Source organism: Stegastes partitus, unplaced genomic scaffold (assembly GCF_000690725.1).
Source record: "Stegastes partitus isolate 25-593 unplaced genomic scaffold, Stegastes_partitus-1.0.2 Scaffold686, whole genome shotgun sequence".
Lineage (NCBI taxonomy): Eukaryota > Metazoa > Chordata > Actinopteri > Pomacentridae > Stegastes > Stegastes partitus.
In genome coordinates, this window is record NW_007578417.1 from 278,073 (window position 1) to 299,142 (window position 21,070).

The following is a 21,070-nucleotide window of genomic DNA, read 5'->3' on the forward strand; positions in this document are numbered from 1 at the left end:
ACAGATCAAACATAGAAACATATTTATGGGATTTCTGCATCACCAGCTGAATACATGTCGGGTTCCCATGGCGATGCGATGCATTAAGTGTGTGATGCTGTAGCTGCTTCATGTAGTAACACATAGCTCAACAGGTTGGCAGATAAAACACATTCCCTCAGCTGAGAATCTGTTTTGCTCATAAACAACAGTCAGGACAGGATTTGTTTTAAGGGAAACTTGTTTAAACAAAACCTGCTCGGGACCAGGTTGGCTCCCCAGCATCGGTTGCCATGGTTATCTGAAAACTCTGACTTTAGGCTCAATGTACCTTGCTAACCAACTAATGTCACTTCATAGTACAGGCTTCAGTTCACCTGCAAGTCTGCACAAACACTGTGAAATGACTCTGTGGCAAGTGCTTCAACCATAAATGCTTGAACTTTAAACTGATGCTGAATAAGAATAATGAAATAGAAAATCTCACGCTGCAAGCTGGTCGGTGTTGTAGGTTTGTCACATGTTGAACCCTGAAAGCCTGGATTCATGTTTTTTTAAACTGTCATTGGTACACTGCACTTTCTAGCTCGAAATGCTCAGCCATTGTGTTGAGTCCTTATTTCACTCATGATGTGTCTTCTAGCAGATAAAAACACCACATGGACATGTTACCAAGGTTCAAAACAAAAAAACATAATTTTTATCAGAGTAAATCTTTACAGGATAATTATTCCCAACTTGCGGCTTTAAATCCAAAGATTTTCGATCCTTTTTCTACAGAAGACATGCAAGTCATTTACAGTAAACAATCAAAATAAACGATGCCATTCCCCTGACTGCTTTATTTTCCTGGAAATGTTTTGTTTTGTTTTGCTTTTTTGGGGGGAGGAGGTGGGTTGTGCTTTTTGACTTTATTTATTGTTACAATTGGAGAGAGAGAGTGGAAATTTGGGGAGACGAATCTGCAGCAAATGCTCATGGGCCGACCCGACAACCTCTGCGTCGGGGACTACAGCCCTGTAATCACGGGTCGCCCACCAACACTTCCTGGAACTCTTTACGACATAAACTGCATGTTTTGCCAAGTATTAAATGCCAAGACTTCACCGACTTCCATGACCTGTGAAGAAATCCAAACCCATTCCCCCCCTTAACTTCCCTTCAGTGAGCTGTCTCTGAGTTCTTCTTTATACTCAGGACATTGTGCCCAACAGTTAGTGGAACAACAGGTGACAGTCTAACATGAACCCTGTGTTTTTAGACAATCAATGGTCAAGACCTTAATGCTGATCATTCGTTTCTAATAAGCTACAGATTGACTTTTTCTCTGTCATCTGTGTCCACCTCTCATTCTTTAGATACGGTTCCCTTTTAAAAGGCTCCCTGCTCATCAAACCTTGCTTACATGTCCATTTGCTTTATAATATATATTGCATTTTAAATTGAATATACTCCCTGGTTACATTTCACAGAATCTGACTATACATCTACACCTTTGCTCCTGCTACCTTATGCACCTTGAATTAGCCACACATGTTAACATACAAATACACCTTGTATGTAATATTTGGACGACTTCAAGCCATAACTTTTCTACATGTTCAGAAATGTGCAATATCCAGAAGTGCAGTTGCTCTACAGTTTTTTTTTTGTAGTTCCTATACATTAAATAAGCTATCCCATTGTTTTCAAAGATGCATTTGTACATACTTTTTTTTTTCTAGTAGATTTTAAAGTATTGTATTTGCACATCTGCTACTGTACTTTTAAAATAGTTTTTTGATTTTGTGAATGACTGACTGATACTAACATTTGTTGCTTAATTTTGTTGTACACTGTGCAATGACAATAACGGAATTCCACCGTGAGCGAAATAAGCAGTCAAGGTGCAGTGGTGCTTTTCCACCTTGAAACTGCAGAGTACCAATGACAGTTGTAAAAGCACAGATTTGTATTTCCTGGGTTTCGTATGTAACAAACCTAAAGAATCAATCCTGTCAGTTTGCTGGGTGGAGCTTTTTCCTCACATTATTTTTCTTCAGAATCTTTTCCCAGTTTGAATGTCCATCCATCCATCCATCCCTCCATCCATCCATTATCTATACACCGCTTAATCCTCATTAGGGTCGCGGGGGGCTGGAGCCTATCCCAGCTGACTCAGGGTGAAGGCAGGGGACACCCTGGACAGGTCATCAGTCTATCACAGGGCTACAGTTAGAGACAGACAACCAAGCACACTCACATCATTCACACCGATTGACAGTTGAGAATCACCATTTAACCTCAACATGTTTCTGGACTGTGGAAGGAAGCCGGAGAACCTGGAGAGAACCCATGCTGCACGGGGAGAACATGCAAACTCCCCGCAGAAAGATCCAGGTGTCCTCACCGGGGCGCGAACCGGTGACATTCTTGCTGCGAGGCAACAGTGCTACCCACCGAGACATGGATGGAGACGGAGGCAGAGACCTCATGGAGTCACACATTCTGGAGGAAGAAATGGTGTGGAGTTATTTCTAAACCATTTTGAGCCATGAAGGGATTATTTCCATAAAAAAAGACTCGGTTTCTAAATATATATCTTTGATCCACAGAGATGAGCTTTTAGGGTTTTAATCAACGACAGACGAGGGACTTTAAAGTCGCAAAAGCAGAGATGCTTTTCTCACACGCACATTTCTTAGGATTAAACACTGAGATTAAACTTTCTAACACTCCTTGTTTTCATCAAGAAAAATCATAAATGCCACCGGGGATTTAAAGCTAATTACTTTCTGTGAAGTGCAGAGCCACAATACCCAGTGTTACAGAATACTTCTATTTGTTCTGCCTCCCTGCTCCTTCGCTGAAGCCCTCGCATGTCTGCACCTGTCGTTCCCTCTTTTCCCCTCGATCATCCCCCGTGTATCCGCCTTCTTTCATCTGCTCTTGCGTGCTGAATTTGTTCCACTTGAGGACCCGTACAACAGTGGAAATCGAACTGAACCCACCCACCAGTGTTTCTTTTGCTGTTTCGTTGACCCTCCCCCACCCCTGCTCCCGTTGGAAACCTGCACACCGGTGGCAGAGTGGGGAGCGTCCGTGTCTGATTTGGTGCGTGCTGAGGCGTGATAAATGAAATTACAGTGCTGTCATGCAGGGATTTCAGACCCCACACTAAGACCTGGTTTTACAGTACATTGGCCAGCCACCCCCCGTCATGTATGAGGCACAGATTCCATTTCCCATTGGCCACACTTGATTTACATATTCTGTGAGCATCTGTTGCTGTGTTGAGCCTTTGATTTGCAATTAAAGGGGAAAACTAATCAATCCATGCAGGGAATTGCCCCGGGTCAACTTTTCTGCTCGCCAGGGGAATTTTTGATTCCTCTCAAAAATCATGTCGCAACTTTGGCTGAATATTTTTCCTGTAGCTGTCAGTTGGGGATGGAGACGTCAGTGGTGTTGCCAAATGAGCTGTTGCAATGCATCGCACCGGCACCTCGGCTGCGTGGGGACCACAGGATGAACAGGATGTTCCCTGTTTTCCATGTTGCTGCATGTGGGTTTCCAGTAAAGTCACTCTGATGTTTTCCATTTCATGCTTTGGAAACAATTTAGGGGTTGCAAGATTTATTTGTGTGTTTTGAAGCCACGGTCGCTCACAGCCTGCACGTTGGTGAGAGTGTGACAAATTCTGAATTTGCCAGACTATGGTTCCTCAGTTATTTTTTCCATGTAACAATTTGAGCAATAAACGGCCAGTGAGCTGCTTAAAAAGACACCAGAGATCAACTGGAGTGAGCGTGTCGGTCGCTTTAAGAAAATGTCTTGCTCCTGGTAAACAAAGTGCACAATAACAGTGATCCCTCCTCATCAGTGATAGTGGAGCTGAGGAGGAAATGAAGGCCGGTGGAGTTCATTAATACTGACTACTTTGTGTATGAGCCAGAAAGCTCTCAGCCTAATACATTTTACTGCTGCTGTCTTCAGCGGCTCTGGAATAAATCACAATATTACAGCGCTCACAGAGCAAAATGATAAAAGGCTTTTTTAGCACAGAGCCCAAACGGGTGAAGGGACCAAATCAGTTCATTAGAGTAATTGGTTTAATGTTTCTAATTAGCTAGAGAGATATTTATACTGAAGAAAATTGATGACAGTGCTTAACCCTTTCTTTGCAGAATCCATCGACCAATTCGTTCTCAGTCGAGAGTTTCATGATCCTCAAGAAAGAAAAGGTGAGGCACGATTAATATTCATAATCAATAAACGTAATTTGCAGAAGGAAGCAGTTTACAGCCGCTGTGCTGATCGCTTGTCATTGTTCCTTCTCCTGGTGTAATCATGACAGATGTTCTGAGCAGGAAGAATCCTTGCAGGAACATTCAAGTCAGACTCGTGATTTTGTGTTTTATCACATGTCTCTCTATTCTTGGAGCGTCTCGCAGCAAGCGTTGTGTGAACTCTGCGAACCAAACGTATAGACGGAAGGAGAGGCTTTGACATATCAAGGTGGACAGGAGCGGCCTTCGGTTTTGACAGCAGTGTGGCGGGTTTAGCGAGGGTGTTATGTGCTGTTGTGAATGTGTCGGGTTTGTCATCACCTCCTGATTAAGCTGCTATCTCGGCTCTGCCTGTGAGGACGAGATCCAGGGAGGAGAGAAAATTCAGCAGAGGAGCTGATCCCCACGCAAATCTTCTGGCTTTACGTTGTCTCTCAATAACTGATATATTGGTGCGTCTGTGTTTTTTCTTCTTTTTTTTTTTTCCCTTCCTTTAGGGCAAAGTGGAGAATCAGCTGTGGGAAAAAGTTGGGCTCAGGTGGATGCACATAGGCTGGCCTTTGGTCACAGACATGAGCACAGAGACCCAAAGTCCAGAGCCAAACTAGAAGTGACAGTTTGTCTACTGTAAAGGTCATAGTCTTTATTACCTCCGCGCTTCCAAGTCTCTGTGGTGGCTATCTATCTACCACATTGCATTTGCAGCCCCTCTCCCCTGTAAGTTCCCCTCCACCCTCCTCACCTCTCCTCTGTGGCACAGCAGTGAGCACCTTCTGGCATTTTAGAGGAGACGAGCCACTGCATGAAATTCAGCCCTGTCACATTACAGATCATATAATGCGGTCAACTGCTGAAGGTTATCATTTGCTGAAGTAATATTGTTGATCCGCTGAGTCTTGTACAGCAGGAGGCAATAACTGCAGGATTTAATAGCTCCATCCGTAATAAACATCTTGTTTATCTGTAAATATAACACGGAGAAGCTCACAGTGGTGAAAAACATCATCTCCTCTTGACGGTATTTTCACATTGGCTACCACATTACACTGCGTCCAAGACATGCAAATCACTGGATGATGTAATTCCTACATGGTGGATTGTAATAGAAGATAAAGGAGAGTAAGGGTCATTTAGATTTTTGGAGGAAAAACGCTGTAACAAGAAAACATCCCAGTCATTCCTTTGCTTTAACAACGCGGGCGCACTGCTTGCACCGTGACAAGTTCTATGCAAAACCTCAATTTGAATATCAATGACAAACATTTGAGTACACATGAGCTGCAAATTGCCATTTCCGCTGCGCCCTCATTGTGATTCCTCAGTAACAACAACAACAACGTCTTATCTCTGACGGTGCTCTAACCTTTGGCGTGCCGCATGTCGTTTGTCTCGGGCCGGCTCATTGCTATTTACATCCGGTTAACATGCTTAATGAGATGTGTTCTGGTGAGTGAAGTGCTGGTCATATCTAGCAGCCGGGCCACTCTAAGCACGGCAGGAAACTAAATCAGAGTCATTTCCCTTCAATTAGCGAGTGATTAACGCCAGGTCGGGACGGCTGGCTGACCTTCTGGCCACCTAATGACTTTAACCAGATCAATGGATCTCCAAAAGCCGGCCGCATCAGCAGCCCAGCGACCGTGCAGTCGCAGTGTAGCAGAAGGAGAGTTGTTTTTAAATCTCGTTTTGACTGCCCACTGCTCACTCGGTCTCTGTTTGACTGCGTCACCCATCACCTCTGTCTCTCTCTCTTTTTGCAAAATTGTCACATCAACTCTATTTTTCCATTTCCCCCCACACACTGTTGACTCACTGCTACATTTTCATCTTTTCCTGTCACTCTCTGTGACTCCTTCTAGCGACTCCTCAACATGTTATAGCTGTCCTACGCTTTTTTTTTTGTTTTTATTCCTGTGTGGCCTCCACTCTCTAGTGCAGGAGTCCAGATGACTGTAAAAAACAAAGCAAAACAGATTTTAAATAGTCATACATTTTTATTATATTTACAGTATTTATTTTCTAATTACTACAATGGTGTGCACAACACCTCAAGCCTGAAACTGAAGCAACTAAATGGAATTCAGACAAATTATTTTTATTACTGACAACTGTGAATGTTAATAGATATTGAGTTTACAGTGCCTGTGAAAAGTATTGACCCCCCTTGGAAATTTTCCCTTTTTATTGATTTTCAACATTGAATCATGATCAATTAATTTGACAAGAATGTACAAAAACGATTTTTCCACCAAGTAATGTGAATTAATTAAAAATATGCCATGTACAATAAGGTAATGCATTGTTTAATTCCTTTAAAATTGCTGATTTAACTAATTTAGAATAAAATAGAATGCCTTTATTGTCACTATACACATGTACAACAAGATTAAGAGCAGCTCCTTCAGTGCAACATAGAATAAAGAACAAAATAAACAGCAAAAAATAAAATAGAAGAGATTTGAATATAAAATAAAATAAGATAAGTTATATGATAAGATAAGTTATATCTTATATATATACCTATAAGTTAACACGGGTCTAGCAAATTTATGTTAGAATTCATACAATTATTGAATTATAGAACATCTGAGTGCAGTAAATGTGTCTCATGTGATTGTAGAATAAAGACACCTGTATCTGGAGGGTCCAGTCACTGGTGAATCAGTACTAAAGAACACTCCCAGCATCCCTGTAGAAAGGTCACTGAAAAGCAGAAGTCAGGGGATGGATACAAGAAAATGTCCCTTGGAGTACAATTAAATCCATAATTAAAAGATGGAAGTAATATGGCACAAGTGTAAATCTGCTGAGAGCAGATTGTCTCCAAAAACTGAATGATTGTGCAAGAAAGAGAGCAGCGAGGGAGGCCACCAAGACACTGATGACTCCTCTGAGATGGGAGAGACTGTGCATACAGCAACTGTTCCCTGTTCTCCAACAGTTGAAGCTTTATAGAAAGTGCCAAGGTGTCCAGATGTGATTTTTCAGCAGTAGTTTCCTCTGTGCCATCTCCATTTCACCAATTGCTTGACTTCTACCACCATTTGGCTGCACTTGTGCTGAATTAGATGAGTCACTTTAAAGAGGGTGAACGCTTATACAATCACTTTTACAGTCTATGGTTTTAATTAACTGACATTACTTTGTAGAAATGTGTTTCCACTTTGACATGAAAGAGCCTTTTTTTTTAAAAGTCCTGTCCAAAGAGCAAAATTAAATTGGCCATGATTCAATTTTGAAAATCAATAAAAGGCGAGGACCTCCAAGAGAGTTGAACACTTTAAATAGGCATTGTTAAATGGGCCTTTTGTACCGAAGGCGTTTTTGACACATCGCAGCAGGATAAACAATGTAATAATTCACAAACACCACAATATTATGATGGAATTCCTGTCATGCTCGCCCCCTAAGTATTTTTGGAACCAAGACTTCACTGATTTCCTGTAAACTGTGAAGAAATCCAGAACAGCTGCCTTTGTTTTCCCTTGCTGAACAGAACTTCCTTCCATGCAGTCCTACATAGAGTTTCTATTTTTTTGCTGTCACAACACTCCAGTACAGATGCTTTTTTTGGGACGAACATTTCATTCTTGTGTGTAAGGTCTCTATTGTAGCCAGCTGTCTGCTGTAAGATTGATCTTCTGTGCCTCTTCTATTTCCCGCTTGTTAACCTCATTCGTTTATCCACACTGCCTGATTTTACAGGCCTTTAGCTTGCTTTCCTTTTCCAGCCATAGGGCCTTTGAGGTCATTACACAATATTAGCAGGTTTCTCACACCCGCCTGTATATATTTATGTGTTTTTGTGTCTGTCACACTTTCCTTGATGACATACTATCCTGCTATTGCTCTCTGCTTTAATCGGTTGTCCTCTCCCCTTCTCTTCCTCTCTCTCTCTGAACCTCCACACCAACACTGCAGCCATTTACTATATTGCTCCTGTCTCCTCGCTTTTAAAGCTGATGGAATTGTCTTCCCTCTCTCTCTCTCTCTCTCTTTCTGTCTTTTGCTGACTGCATCCTTTTTTCCTGCAACTCCAGGCTTTAAGTTGTTCATTCATAACCTTTCCCTCTCTCCCCCCCTCTCTCTCGGTCCTGTCTTCCTCCTCATATATCATTCCATCTCTCCCTCCAGTCTGCCAGCTGACTCACTTACAGTCGAGTCGGGAGGAAGGAAAATGAGCAGAGAGCTTTTGCAAGGGCAAGTGAGAAGTCTCTCACAGTCCAATGGTTTTGAGTGAAGGCCCGGTCAGTATGTATGACGTGACGAGTGACATCTGAGGTAAAAAAAAAGTCTCCTCACACATAAGTTTATACTGCAAAGGTCAAGAAGGTGGGTTTGATTTCCTGCTCGAGTATCTTTATCATGAAACTTTAACCTGTGAGAGGACGAAACAATTAGAAAGAGACATTAGAGACATTGTTTCTATTGATTGGTTTGAGTGAGACTTCCTACCAGCTGCTAATTTTCCTCCATCTACGACTTGCTGCTGCTGCTGCCTTTGGAATATTACAGTGTTTGCTTTTGTTTTAAGAGCTCGGTCTGGACAGAGACCGTGGAGATGAAATGAGTCAGCGGTTCAGACGGTAAATAACATTAAATCCTAATACCTTCCCGTTAAGATAAGAAGAATCAGTGTTCGGTCTCCTTGTAAGATACATGCTGACATTTTTTTTAAAAGTCCAGTTCAAAGATCGCCAACATTTCAGTTCTTTTCATCACTTCTTCTGTGGAAAAATGAATTGCATTTGATTCTAGATCGAACCGAGCATGTCCACCTCATACTCCTCTCCAGTCTTTCACTCAGTTTTTGTCTCCACTCCTGGCATCCAACCAGCCACAGTTTTGACCTTGGCCTCTCAGCCTTTTCTTCAGCTCCTCCTGAGGATAATGGCAGAGGTTCTCACCTAACTAGCATCATCAATCATTATTCCCATGCTGTCTGCTGCTGTAGCAGCTTTTGTCTGAATGTCTGGCAGATCCTCGGGCACCGACGGCAGATGGGCACGCTGGCACCCTTTAGGTTGGAGAGACACAAAGAACAACTACAGCAGCTCAGTGGGAACAAGATTTTCCTTTTTTTTTTGTGACTGGACATGGTGCTGCCCCATTTACCTGAGCTTTATTTTTAGGAACAAATGTGGAATGAGTGTGAGACTGTCCTCGTGTCTGCTTCTCCTCCTAACCTGTTTTTTTTCTCCTCTCTTTTCAGCAAACACAAACAAAATTCATCTTTCTATATGTGTTCGGGTATTTTTGCTTACTGTGCAGCAAAAGTAAGTGTGTGTTCTGCTCTGCAGCGAGGTTAAAGGTATAATTAGATGATTAAAATTATGAGATAATTTGAGAAGCTCTAACAAGTCCACAGCTAGCAGTTCTGTGAGGCTACATGTAAGTAAAGCAGAACATTGTGCTAAATTCTGCTGCACAATGACATTGCTGATGTTGATCATATAATGTTCTCCATGTTAACTAATGGGCTGCAGGGTGGCGCAGTTGGTTAGCTGCCTCGCAGCAAGAAGGTTGCCGGTTCGCGTCCCGGTGGGGGCACCAGAATATTTCTGCGTGGAGTTTGCATGTTCTCCCCGTGCAGCGTGGGTTCTCTCCGGGTTCTCCGGCTTCCTCCCACACAGTCTAAAAACATGTTGAGGTTAATTGGTGATTCTAAATTGTCCGTAGGTGTGAATGTGAGTGTGCTTGGTTGTCTGTGTCTAAGTGTAGCCCTGTGATATACTGGTGACCTGTCCAGGGTGCCTTCACCCTAAGTCGGCTGGGATAGACTCCAGCCCCCCATGACCCTAGTGAGGATTAAGCGGTGTATAGATAATGGATGGATGTTAACTAACTTAGTTTTACTTGATAGCATGGTAACATTTGGTTATTAGAACTACTGACTGATCAAAGTCCACCCATTCATCCATTATCTATACACCGCTTAATCCTCACTAGGGTCACGGGGGGCTGGAGTCTATCCCAGCCGACTTAGGGTGAAGGCAGGGGACACCCTGGACAGGTCACCAGTCTATCGCATTTAGAGACAGACAATCAAGCACACTCACCTACGGACAATTTAGAATCACCAAATAACCTCAACATGTTTTTGGACTTTGTGGGAGGAAGCCGGAGAACCTGGAGAGAACCCACGCTGCACAAGGAGAGAACATACAAACTTCATGCAGAAAGGTGGGTGCCCCCACCAGGACGCGAACCGGCGAGCTTCTTGCTGCGAGACAACGGTGCTACCAACTGCGCCACCTTGCAGCCCCCTGATCAAAGTCATGAGGCTCTGGGGACCATGAATTTCTTGGATAACTGTAATCACAGTTGTCCAAATGATGTTTGGATGGTCAGTCCAAACAAATTGCCATAACAACTGCATAGTGGCCAGAAACATGGAATAAAAACAACCATGTAGTCACAACAATGCCTGCATGAACTCAAAATCACCACAGTTACTATTTATTGTCTTTGCTTGGCGACACTCACAATTAAATATAACGGAACAAAAAATTGGTGGCAGTGAGAGTGATCGTAAAGCAGCGAGGGGTAAACTGCTCTGCGGGCAACAAATGAAAAACTTTCAGGCAGTTTTGAGTGTGAAATTGAGAGGAGTAATTGTTTAGAGGATCTAAAGGGTTTTGAAGAAGGGATGGGGGACTGAGCAGGTTTTTAAAATATGAAGCAGCAGTTTATGCCGTGCTCTAAAAGCAAACAGAAGAACGTTTTGAATTTCGGTGTTATTTCTGGGTGAGCCGGAGGGGAAACAGAGACGACTGACTGAAACCTACATTCATACTAATCATGGTGCAGCACATAAAAAAAAAAAAAAGCATGTTAAACAAAACACCCCTGGATTATAGTCATGACATTTACCAATTGTGTTATCTTGTCACAACAACAAACACAGCCAGACAGCCCGTGGATTACGCAGCCCTTTATTACCCTGAAATCAGCGCATCTCTGCATATCCCCCCCCCCTCCGACTCTACCTCCACCCCCAGACTCTGATAGGAGACGATAGTGATTCCTGACACATTTTTATTCACAAGCGTTATGTAACACCCATCCCAGTCATGCCTGTGATTACACCATAATGAACTGACGCCCAGTCCAAGTCTTAGTGGTGCAATGAATTAAAAGAGCTTATATGCAAGTCGAGCCCAGCGGAGCGTTGAGATTACCAACACAAAAACCCCTCACACGGCCATTATTTCACCTTTGCAGCCTGTTAGCTCCTGGAATGGTGCAGGAGGAGAGCAGGGGGAAGAGGTGCTGAAGGGCCATGTGCTCTATGCTAATGCACAGTATACATTAATATTCTTGGCACTGCTTAGATGAATGTGAGGGGCAGTAAAAGGCTGCTTGGACCCGGTAATCCTGACTGTACACAGGGAGGAGGAAGAGGGAATAGATAGAGGACAGGAAGGAGGATGGAGCTGGGGGGGGGGGGGGGGGGGGGTGGTGTTGGGGGGGAAGCACAATAAAGGAATGGTCAGAATCCACAGAGAGTGAGGTGAGGAGAGAGTGAGGGAGGGAACAGGGGGAGGAGGGAGGGAGGCAGGCAGGCAGAGAAGAAGGGTGATGTCACCTCTAACAGGCAGCCAATGAGAGTCAGGGAGGGAGAGAGAGAGCGCGGCCGGAGGAGGGTGTGTTTTTCTATCACTGCAGCATCAGCAGAGAGGAGAGGGGCACAATCAATTTCATAGAGAAGAGGAAGAAAAGGCACAAGTAGATAAGGACAAGAGAGGAGGGGAAAAAAAAATAAGGGGGACGCAAGGAGTTGCCGGAGGAAAGGAGCATCACTGTGGAGGTAAGAGGATGTTTTTGTGACGAGGTGAACAGTTTGTCATTGGCTGTGAAGAGAGAGTGGCTGGGAGCTGGTGAGAGGATTAATTAGGCTGTTAGGTGGAGGTGGCTTCTTATGGAATCGCACCTTTTGCCTCATCTTCCCCTGGCGGTAAAAGATGGCAATCTGGTTCATGTGAATCACATCTACAGCTCCTTATTTAATTGTCTTTTCTTTTAAAAAATTAATCTCTTTGCCACCAGATGTGTTGATGTAGAGGAAAACTGTAAAACTGCAGTTATTTCAGCACACTTAATGTGTCAGTAATATCTCATAAATGAGGTGGTTAATTCCACCACACTGTGACGCTTGATTACTTTGAATTGATTAGGAGATGTGAAGTATTGAAGCCAGGTGTTGCAGATAACCTGTTGGTGCAAAATACTTTTATTTTTTCTTGGGTTTCTGTGGTTTTTTAAAAATCTTGCTTGAACATTCACTGCATGCAACAGGGTCTCCTCTGACATTAATATTGAATATACAGCAGTGCTGACTGCCATTGTACCTCACTGAGCACTTCGCTGGTCATCACTTCAACATAATTATGTTTACTTTGGTTTGTCATCTGATATGCCTAAAGTTGAGATTTGTGTCAATAGAAAAACAGGTGCAAAATTGATTGAGGAATAATTATGTGTATTTAAGTGTGTTAAACTACACTTTAATTCAGTTGTATCACAGTGCATTTGTAATATCTTACTTAAAGTGCAAAACATATGATGCAAATATATTGAAATTGTGCTGCAGCATTAAATTGTGCGTGTTCTGCAAACTGGGAGTAATTTCTCAAAATTCTTTTGCTTTGCTGTTCCCCTCCTTCTGCCTTGCTGTTTTAATATGAATATTTATTTTCTCTTCAACATTCCCCTCCCCCAGCTAATAGCTTAGTGGCTTAATGTTAAGTACAGCCCGTGATTGCAACGCGCTGCTATGATTTGCATTGATGTGCAGGATGAGACTCAGCTGTGGCGGCCAACGACACAGCAGAGCAGACTACAACAATTTTCTAGTCTACCAATCTTATCTCCTGCAGCTGCAGTGGGTCTGTTTTGCCAAAGCAGTGACACAGAGCTGGGTAGTCTTAACTCTAAAGACTTTGGAGGGAAAAGAAAGAAAAGCAGAAAGAACTGGGAGGGAGGGAAGAAAGAAAGAAAGGGATATTCAGATATCAACAGGAGACAGACAGCGAGAGAGATATTTACACTGAGGGAGATATCAGAATGAAAATAAGGGTGGGGCAGCGAGCACGGCAGACTGTGGAGGTGTGCCGAAGAAAAGGAGGCACTCACCTGGCTGTATGCCACACAGATGCCTGCTGTCAACCACTGCAGCCTGTTCGACATCCGTTTCTACACCCCAGGAAATAGAACGTTCCCCCAGTTGTGTTAATGATGTTGAAAAACTGTATTGCCAGAAGCAGCTGCTAAAGGCGGCGAGCTTCTTCCTTTTTGTAGGTTGTTAATGCGTGTCTGGTGTTTTGTGGGTTATGTCTGCATATCATGCACAAAGATGTGACTGGACTCACTCAGATATGATCTATAATATAAATGATTTAAAATACCTGCTCATACCACACCAGTGCATATGTGTTCTAGTAATGTAGTGAACCTCCATGCCTCAGTAGCCTACAGCTTGTCCCAGATGAACCCACTGGAGGGGAGGGAAGGCAGTGTGCCTGACAATGACTTGTTACCATCTGTACAACATCCATAAACATACTGCACTGCACACATTCACACAATAGATCAAGATACAGCTGCTGCAGAAGAGGGCATGTTGGAGTGAATGAGTGTGTGTGTGGATCCTCTCCATGGCAGCAATGCTCCAGAGACCCACTGCTGGTCACATTATCATACTATTTAATGCAGTCAGTTTTGTATGGCAGTGGCAGCCGGATCTCTTCCACTGTGCTCGGTGCTGCTGCTGCTTTTGTAGCAGTGATGTTGTTGTCAGAGTAGCCAGACCCAGAGTCTATGATTACCCTCGCTACAGTATGGTGCAGAATGTAATCTCCCCTCTGACGCTGGCTGCTTAATTGAGCTGTTCCATCAAAGAGATGGATGGAAACAGGGATTTATGTGAGGAGAGAGAGACAGGGATCTGCAATGGAAAAGCAGTGGAGGATGGTGTGAGCAACATAAAAAAGATAAAGGCAAGGTGAAGGAGAGGAAGGTGGACTTGCTTTTGAAAGGCAAAGCACTTTGCATCATTTGATGCATGCTCACTGCTATCGGTATTGAAGGGAGCAGCGAGAGAGAAGCAACTGGGATCCAGAAAAGGGAAAAGGTCACAAGGGAGGAATGTGCTGAAGCAAAAAGAAAGAACCATAAAAAAAAATGAAGGGCAAAGAGATTAAAAAGAGGATTTCTGGACGTTCTGCTCAGAGATAATAAGTCTGATTATGACTGCAGAAGATAATCAGTAGAACAGAAGGTAAAACCCTGGTCAGATATGTTTCTACTTCAGCTGTAATTATTTTGGGATGATAATGTCAGAGACTGGCCCGTTTCCAAATGCCTTTGGTCCTGCAGTTGAAGTAGAGAGCTGGTGTTGTGTAGGAGGAGAGGAGTGATCTGCTCGCAGTCTGCCGGTTCGGAGCAACTCCAGGATAGAGCAGTGCAGCGTCGGCCTTTGGCTCCTCAGCCACCTGTTATAGCTGGAGGGCATCTTTGTCAGCCATCCTGCACACCAAACACAAATTCATGAGCACACACAAACATAAACACATCTGTAACGCACATTTGCTGTAGCGCAAACAAACTACCCAGCGAACACACACGGCGGAGATCCTGTTGCAGTGCACCAAATTAAAGATTCTCTAATGTTTACTCCCTGGCCTGATTACTTAAGCGTCTGCCACTGATCAAAGACCGCGCTCATCACTTTCCAAGGGATTCAGCCATTAAAGCAGCGACGGGGGGTAAAATAAGGGTTAAGAGGGAGAACTTTCTCCTAGACAGAAGTGTCAACAATAACACTTTCATGTCTGCTTTCCTTTTTATCCTCCTTTGAGAATCGCGGTTGTAAAGTTACAAACTCACAGGCGCATGATTCAAAGGCTTGTAAGCGAACTCCCCCGAGTTATCTTCCAGCGTGTGCGTCTTTTCGATGCCGTGCCCGTGAGTGTGCACAGCTCGACATTAGGATCCAAGTGCACCTTCAGGATACTGTCAAGATGGAGAGTCCCCATCAACACACACACACACACACACACACACACTTCAGCCCCTCCTTCCTCCAGCTGCAGCTTCTCGGAGGCTGTTTGATTTAGACTGTGCAGATGGGAGTCAGCTCGCTGGGTGTCAAGTAGGGGACTGTGTAGACATGCTGTCAGGGTTTGGTGGCGAATACATTGTGGTGATTTAGGGAGCTAAGGGTCACAGGGATTGACAGGCCGGCCGCGGGTAAATGATAACAGAGAATTGAGGAGGAGTGATGGAAGCCAAGAATGTGTGGGGAGATTGAAATTTGCAGAGGTGAGATGAGGTTGAAAGGGTTGGAAACCCAGCGATGGAGGGGACTGATTTTAAAAGCAGCGGGGATGGTACTGAGGTGGCAAACACATCTAAAGGTTGTTGTGGAAGATGAGACAAAGTGGAAGAGAACTGTCACGGTGTCACGACAGACAGACAGAAGCCTTTCAACCTACGAATTCCATTTCCTTTCACCGCCCCTGTGTCTCGCCTTTCTTTTCCCCCTACTGACGTGCAGTTGTTTGACTTTACTTGTCATATTAATATTCGTGCAGTGGACGGAGAAAACCACATAATCAAAAAAATGACTGAAGCTCCTATTAGCCTTCCCAGAAAGTGGCTCTCAGACAAAGACTCATAAATCCAGCCCCTGTTACAAAATTGAACGCGTGATGGAGACCGGGGCACAAATAGAGGCGTCATGTATGGAAATGAATTTAATTTGGCAGAGTGAATTACCTTATTACAGCTTTCAGAGGTGATGGTATGGGAGAGGAGAAATTGTAGAATTCCCCCGCGGTAACAAATATGATATTGGCAGTTAAAATTACAAAACTGGAACCCCACAGTGGATATTACTTGAAACCAGCAGAGAAATTAATTACTGCCAAACCAATAACGAAACTGGAGGCCTCAGATATTGTAGAAATAATATCTTTAAATGAGGAAAAAAAACACACACACATACACTCATACACAGTCTTTATCACTTTATTTTATTATTATTTGGAAAAATCTGTGAAATCAATTTCTTCAGTGCATATTGTAAAGACTCACACTGGAAAGCAGCAAAGCAATAAAGCGACCCATTGAATATAAATTAGGGGGAGATATGAAACTGCATCTTTTCGCCTCCCTGATGCCGTCTCATCTTTTTTCTGTCTCTGTCTCTCAAAACTACATCTTTGTCTCAGCACCACAGAGAATTCCCCTTATAGCGTCACTCCTTCTGGACCTCCGTCAGCTCTATCAAAGAGGCTTTATTGTCCACATCAGAGGCTATAATTAGACTGAAATGACCCTCTGTCCAGTGTGTTTCCCCGCTGCATGTGTCTCTGTGGAGTCTTTTGTGGATTGTCGCAGATGTTTATGAATGTGAATAAGTCACCATTAACAGTGGCCAGTATGAGATGAATGAAATAATTATGCATTAAATGCCACTGTTGGGTTATTGCCTTTCATTTGTTGAAGAGTCTACGAGTGACATCGCCGAGACACAATAAGTAAGTTTGTGAGTTTTATGGCCTCTAAATGGCTTCAGAATTGAGTTAAAGTTGCTGCTTCATGGAAAATTGCTTTCATTTTGCCTCTGATTCTTCCCACTTGAAGGACTTGGTCATATTCAAAACACACAAGTTTAGAGTTCAGTTCACAAAGATTCTAGGTGAACCCTGGGTCTCACCACAGCAGGGAACCAAATATAACTCGTCATCATTGTTATTCCTAATTATGGTACTGCTAGTAGCCTATTACAAAAAGCCTTCAGTTGTATTGTATAATTATAAGGATGATTGATGTTGAAACATTTCTTCCATAATTATAAAGATTATTTATTGTGCTTTATGCAGAATACAAATGCAGCTCCGTTAGTCTTTCTGCAGTTCCCTGAACATTACTTCCTGATGAAAATACCCAGTTTGTGGCTTGGTTTATGAAGCAAACGTCCATGTTTCTGGAGCTGAAGCTTATTTTTTCTGACATCCTTTGCTGTAGGAAAGGCAGCAGATGTTTTTTTTTTTTTGGACCATAGATGTAAAAGGAAAGTCAACAGCACTGTCAAACTTACTGTTTTTGGAAATTCCAAAAAAGCAAATTTAGCTCAACATGATATAAGATGATTTGACGATATCTCTGACCCTGCTGACCATGTTGTGACACTTCAGGGAATTCTTGAGTCATTTATTCCTTTTCTCGCTTTCATTACATTTCACAGGCTGTTTATTATTAATTGGACACAGCAGCATTGGTTTGCTAATTTATTGATTTGTTGCTGAAAGGCCGGCTGCATTTTTAATGTAACTTGGGGGCATTGTATATCTCAGTTCTGTAGGCTACTGCTGCTCTGCTTTAAGTTGCATCACACTGTTCTGCTGAGGTTTTCACATGGTTTCTCCAGTACTTTTAATTTATTCCTCAGCTCTGCTCTGTGATTTTTTTTTGTCAGTTTCTCTTTGGACAATGTTTCTCAATGTCCTTGGCATGACTTTTCTTCACAGCCCAGTTTATTCCCCTTTGCCAGTGAAATGGTTTTACTCAGTTACCAACAGTCAGCTGTCAATAGAATAGCAGCGGCAATGCTTCATACTTTTAGATGCATTTGTCGCAGAGTCATAGTCGTGATTAAATGTTGTTTTTTTTTTTGCAGAGGCTGTAAGTAAATTTTCTCCGGAGCTGAGAGAGTTGTCCTGAAAGACATTTACATTCTGGCACTGAGGCAAGTAGCTGACATGATTCTTTTTGCTCCCTGAAACGCTGAACCGGATTGCAGTGTTGCGGTTTGTGCCAGAGTGTAATGCAGCCTGTTGACGCATTGTAGAAGCACAAAGATTAAGATAACTTTCAAACTTTGTGCTTCAATTGTGGACTGATAAAATCTTTTTAGCGAAATTTAAATTCAGTTCCATTCAGTTGTGTTTATCTAGTGCCAGTTCACAACTTAAGTCCTTTCAAGGTACTTTGCAATATTATATTATCGATAGAAACCCAATGTATTAAAAGTTTCCCTTTAAGTAGCTGAAGAAAAACTGAACTGTCCTTCAACAGCAAGAAACCTCCAGTAGCACCAGATGCAGGAAGAGGTTGGCTGTCTGCCTCGACTGGTTGGGGTGAGGATAAAGGTGAAGACAGAAAAGGACAGCAGAGAGAAATCTGACAAAAAAATAAATGAACAACAAATCCTTAGAAGGTTGGTGAAGCCAGGAACAGCAGGTCAGAAACTTGTAGCTCTGCAACCAGAGATACCTGCAGAGACGACAAAACACAAACTACGGCACAATAGAAGACACTAAGCAATGGTGGTGTGTAAATATATGGCGATAGAAAGTGGAGAGGATAGGAGAAGTGCTCGTTGCATCATAGGACGTCCCCTAGAAGTCTCAGAAAGTATAAGGTGGGAAGCATTGTTCAGTATGATGCAGCCAAGAAGTAGGAAAGCAGACAAGCTGCGTTTCGAAGGCACTGGCATGAGTGTGTTGAAATGAATGCGACTGCTTCACTTGGACTGAGTGGCACACATCATTTTTCTCAAACACAGTGCGCTTTGAGTTTTCCGAATCCATCTAATGGCTTATTTATTTGCCGTGTTTACATCTAAGTGTATTGATCTTGCCCCACTTGGCTCTTTCCCACTCTACACCTACACTTCATTTGAATCAACCATAAGTGAAATAGATGGGGCATGAAGCAAGAGCATCCAGACACACTTGAACTGACACAGCATCCTCGAGTACTTGCAGGTGATGTAAGTAAACAGGCTGTCTGTGTTTGTCTCCGTTCCATGTCTCTCTGTGATGTTGTGACTGTAGTTTCTTGCAGGCGCTTTATCTGCTGTGTCAGCCATGATATATTCATTAGGGTTGGATTACAGAGAATGGGAGGGGATCAGGTTTTGAGTGGGTTGTAATCCCCATACACTGGCCTAATTTAATCTCACCTACTGTGCCATCCTATTACACACTACACCCACCACATGCATGCAGAGGCGCTGGCTGGAGGAGAGCACACGGTGGGGTGCACAAGGTTAAAACAGGGTAATGTCAGACAAGAGGCTTGGAGACAAAGAGGGAGGATTGTCAGAAAAGAGGTACAGGGAAGAGAAATTGATTATGAGCAGCAGGAGAGGGATTCAAGTGCAGAGAAAGAAGCAGAAAATGTCAAGGAGGAAAGAAATGTCAGAGACAAAGGCAAAGAGGGATGAGATTTTTTTAGAAAGCTACTCTTTAAGTTTGTTTCAGTGTGCAACAACAGTCACATTAGCCGGAAACTTCTTGCACACAAACATTTCGAATGTGCTCATATCTGTATACGTTATAGTGTGCTTGAAACCATTCATTAAACGTTAGCATGCTGCTTAGAAGTGCTAAATAGGGGTACTTAAAGCGTTTCTGGAGAAAATAAGCATATTTCATTTTGGCGACTTTTCCAGCAAGCCTTCTGCCCAGTGTATTTTAGGATGCCTCATATCTATTTGGCCAAGTTGCAAATAATTTGCATGTCACAGAGACTTCACACAGTCAAGTTGGGGGTTTATATAACCTAACTTCTGCTGTTTTCTTTGCCATTTATGACCTACATCCCTCTCATCATCCATCCTTATCTGCTCATAGCCAGATTAAATTAGGCCATGCCTGCCTGCTGCACACTCCACACACTATCCACCTGAAGAGGATGTTCTTTGTTAGTCTCCTCTCAACGCGTTTTTAAATCAGGTTGGTGTTGGAATTGTTTGTGCTTGCTCTCCGAATTGATTAGGGGTAATTGGGCATGACACTACAGAGAGCCTCACACAGGTCCAAACTGCAATAATGAGAGTCTGTATTTTGCTATAAAATTGTCTGTTTACATCAGCCATCACGCTCTGTTGCACAGCGGGAGAGAATCGAACAGTTTCTGTGGCCAAACTTGTGGGGCGCGTGCTGGTGTACCAGTTTTTTGCAGATTATTTGTTGAAATCTTTGCTTGAAGAGAGGACTTACTGATGTAGCGGGAAGCGATAGGGAGACGCGGGGCGAGGCTTCTTGTTAATGTGAGAAAAAAGATAAAAGGCCAAATCCCCGAGAGAAAACACAGGAGCAACAAGAAGGAGAAATAGATTTATTCAGGGGTGCAGATGTCACAGGGAGGGGAAGGGAGGGAAGATGAAGAGCAGAAACAAACCACGCGGAGATAAAGAAAGATACTGGGGGAGAAAAGACAGAGGGCCCGGACATTGTTAACAAGCTTAACAAGGTAATTATACACATAAGCAAAAGAACTCCAGGGCGGGGCGGGAAGCATGGAGAGAATCGCCGGGAGTGAAAGAAAGAACGTTTATTATCAGTCACCTTTTAATAATGTTGATTGAACCATTAAAGTTTGATCCTGCTCAGAGCAACGAGCAGGAAGCAGAGTGTGCAGGTGAAGATGGGAGGACAATGTGGGAAGATAAAGAGGGGAAGATACGGGGAGCAGGGAGAGATGGGAGGTAAAGGACAGAGATCCTGTAGTGATTAAAATGTCAGTGTGTGCAGAGGCTGATGCACACCTGCCAAGCACACGTTCGCACATACACACCTGCAGATTGAACACACAGGATAAAATCAGCATGTGTTCGGTGCCTGTATGACTTCACTCTCAGCCTGCACCCTGATATCTTCCTACATCTTTGTAACTTGCTTTCCCCCCCCGCTCCCTTCGATCTCCTCATCTCTTCTGCCTTTTTCCTCCTTTGTGTTGTATTTACGTGTGTTTTGACCAGCCCGTGGTTCGGGAGGGGGACAAATAAACGAACAGTAAATTGTTAGTGA

The 21,070-nt window shown here is 43.2% G+C and overlaps 1 protein-coding gene across 4 annotated transcripts in view; it reads left to right on the forward strand.

Moving 5' to 3' along the window:
- The first annotated feature begins 11,749 nt into the window (after positions 1–11,749).
- Positions 11,750–21,070, forward strand: part of l1cama (L1 cell adhesion molecule, paralog a) — a 41,227-nt gene continuing 31,906 nt past the window's right edge. For 2 of the 4 annotated variants that reach the window (XM_008290625.1, XM_008290628.1), the window contains exon 1: positions 11,750–12,057. The gene's annotated coding sequence lies outside the window, so the exon portion shown is untranslated. Of the gene's footprint in view, positions 12,058–17,931; positions 18,001–21,070 lie in introns of all 4 variants that reach the window. The other 2 variants (XM_008290626.1, XM_008290627.1) reach the window with 2 other exon arrangements.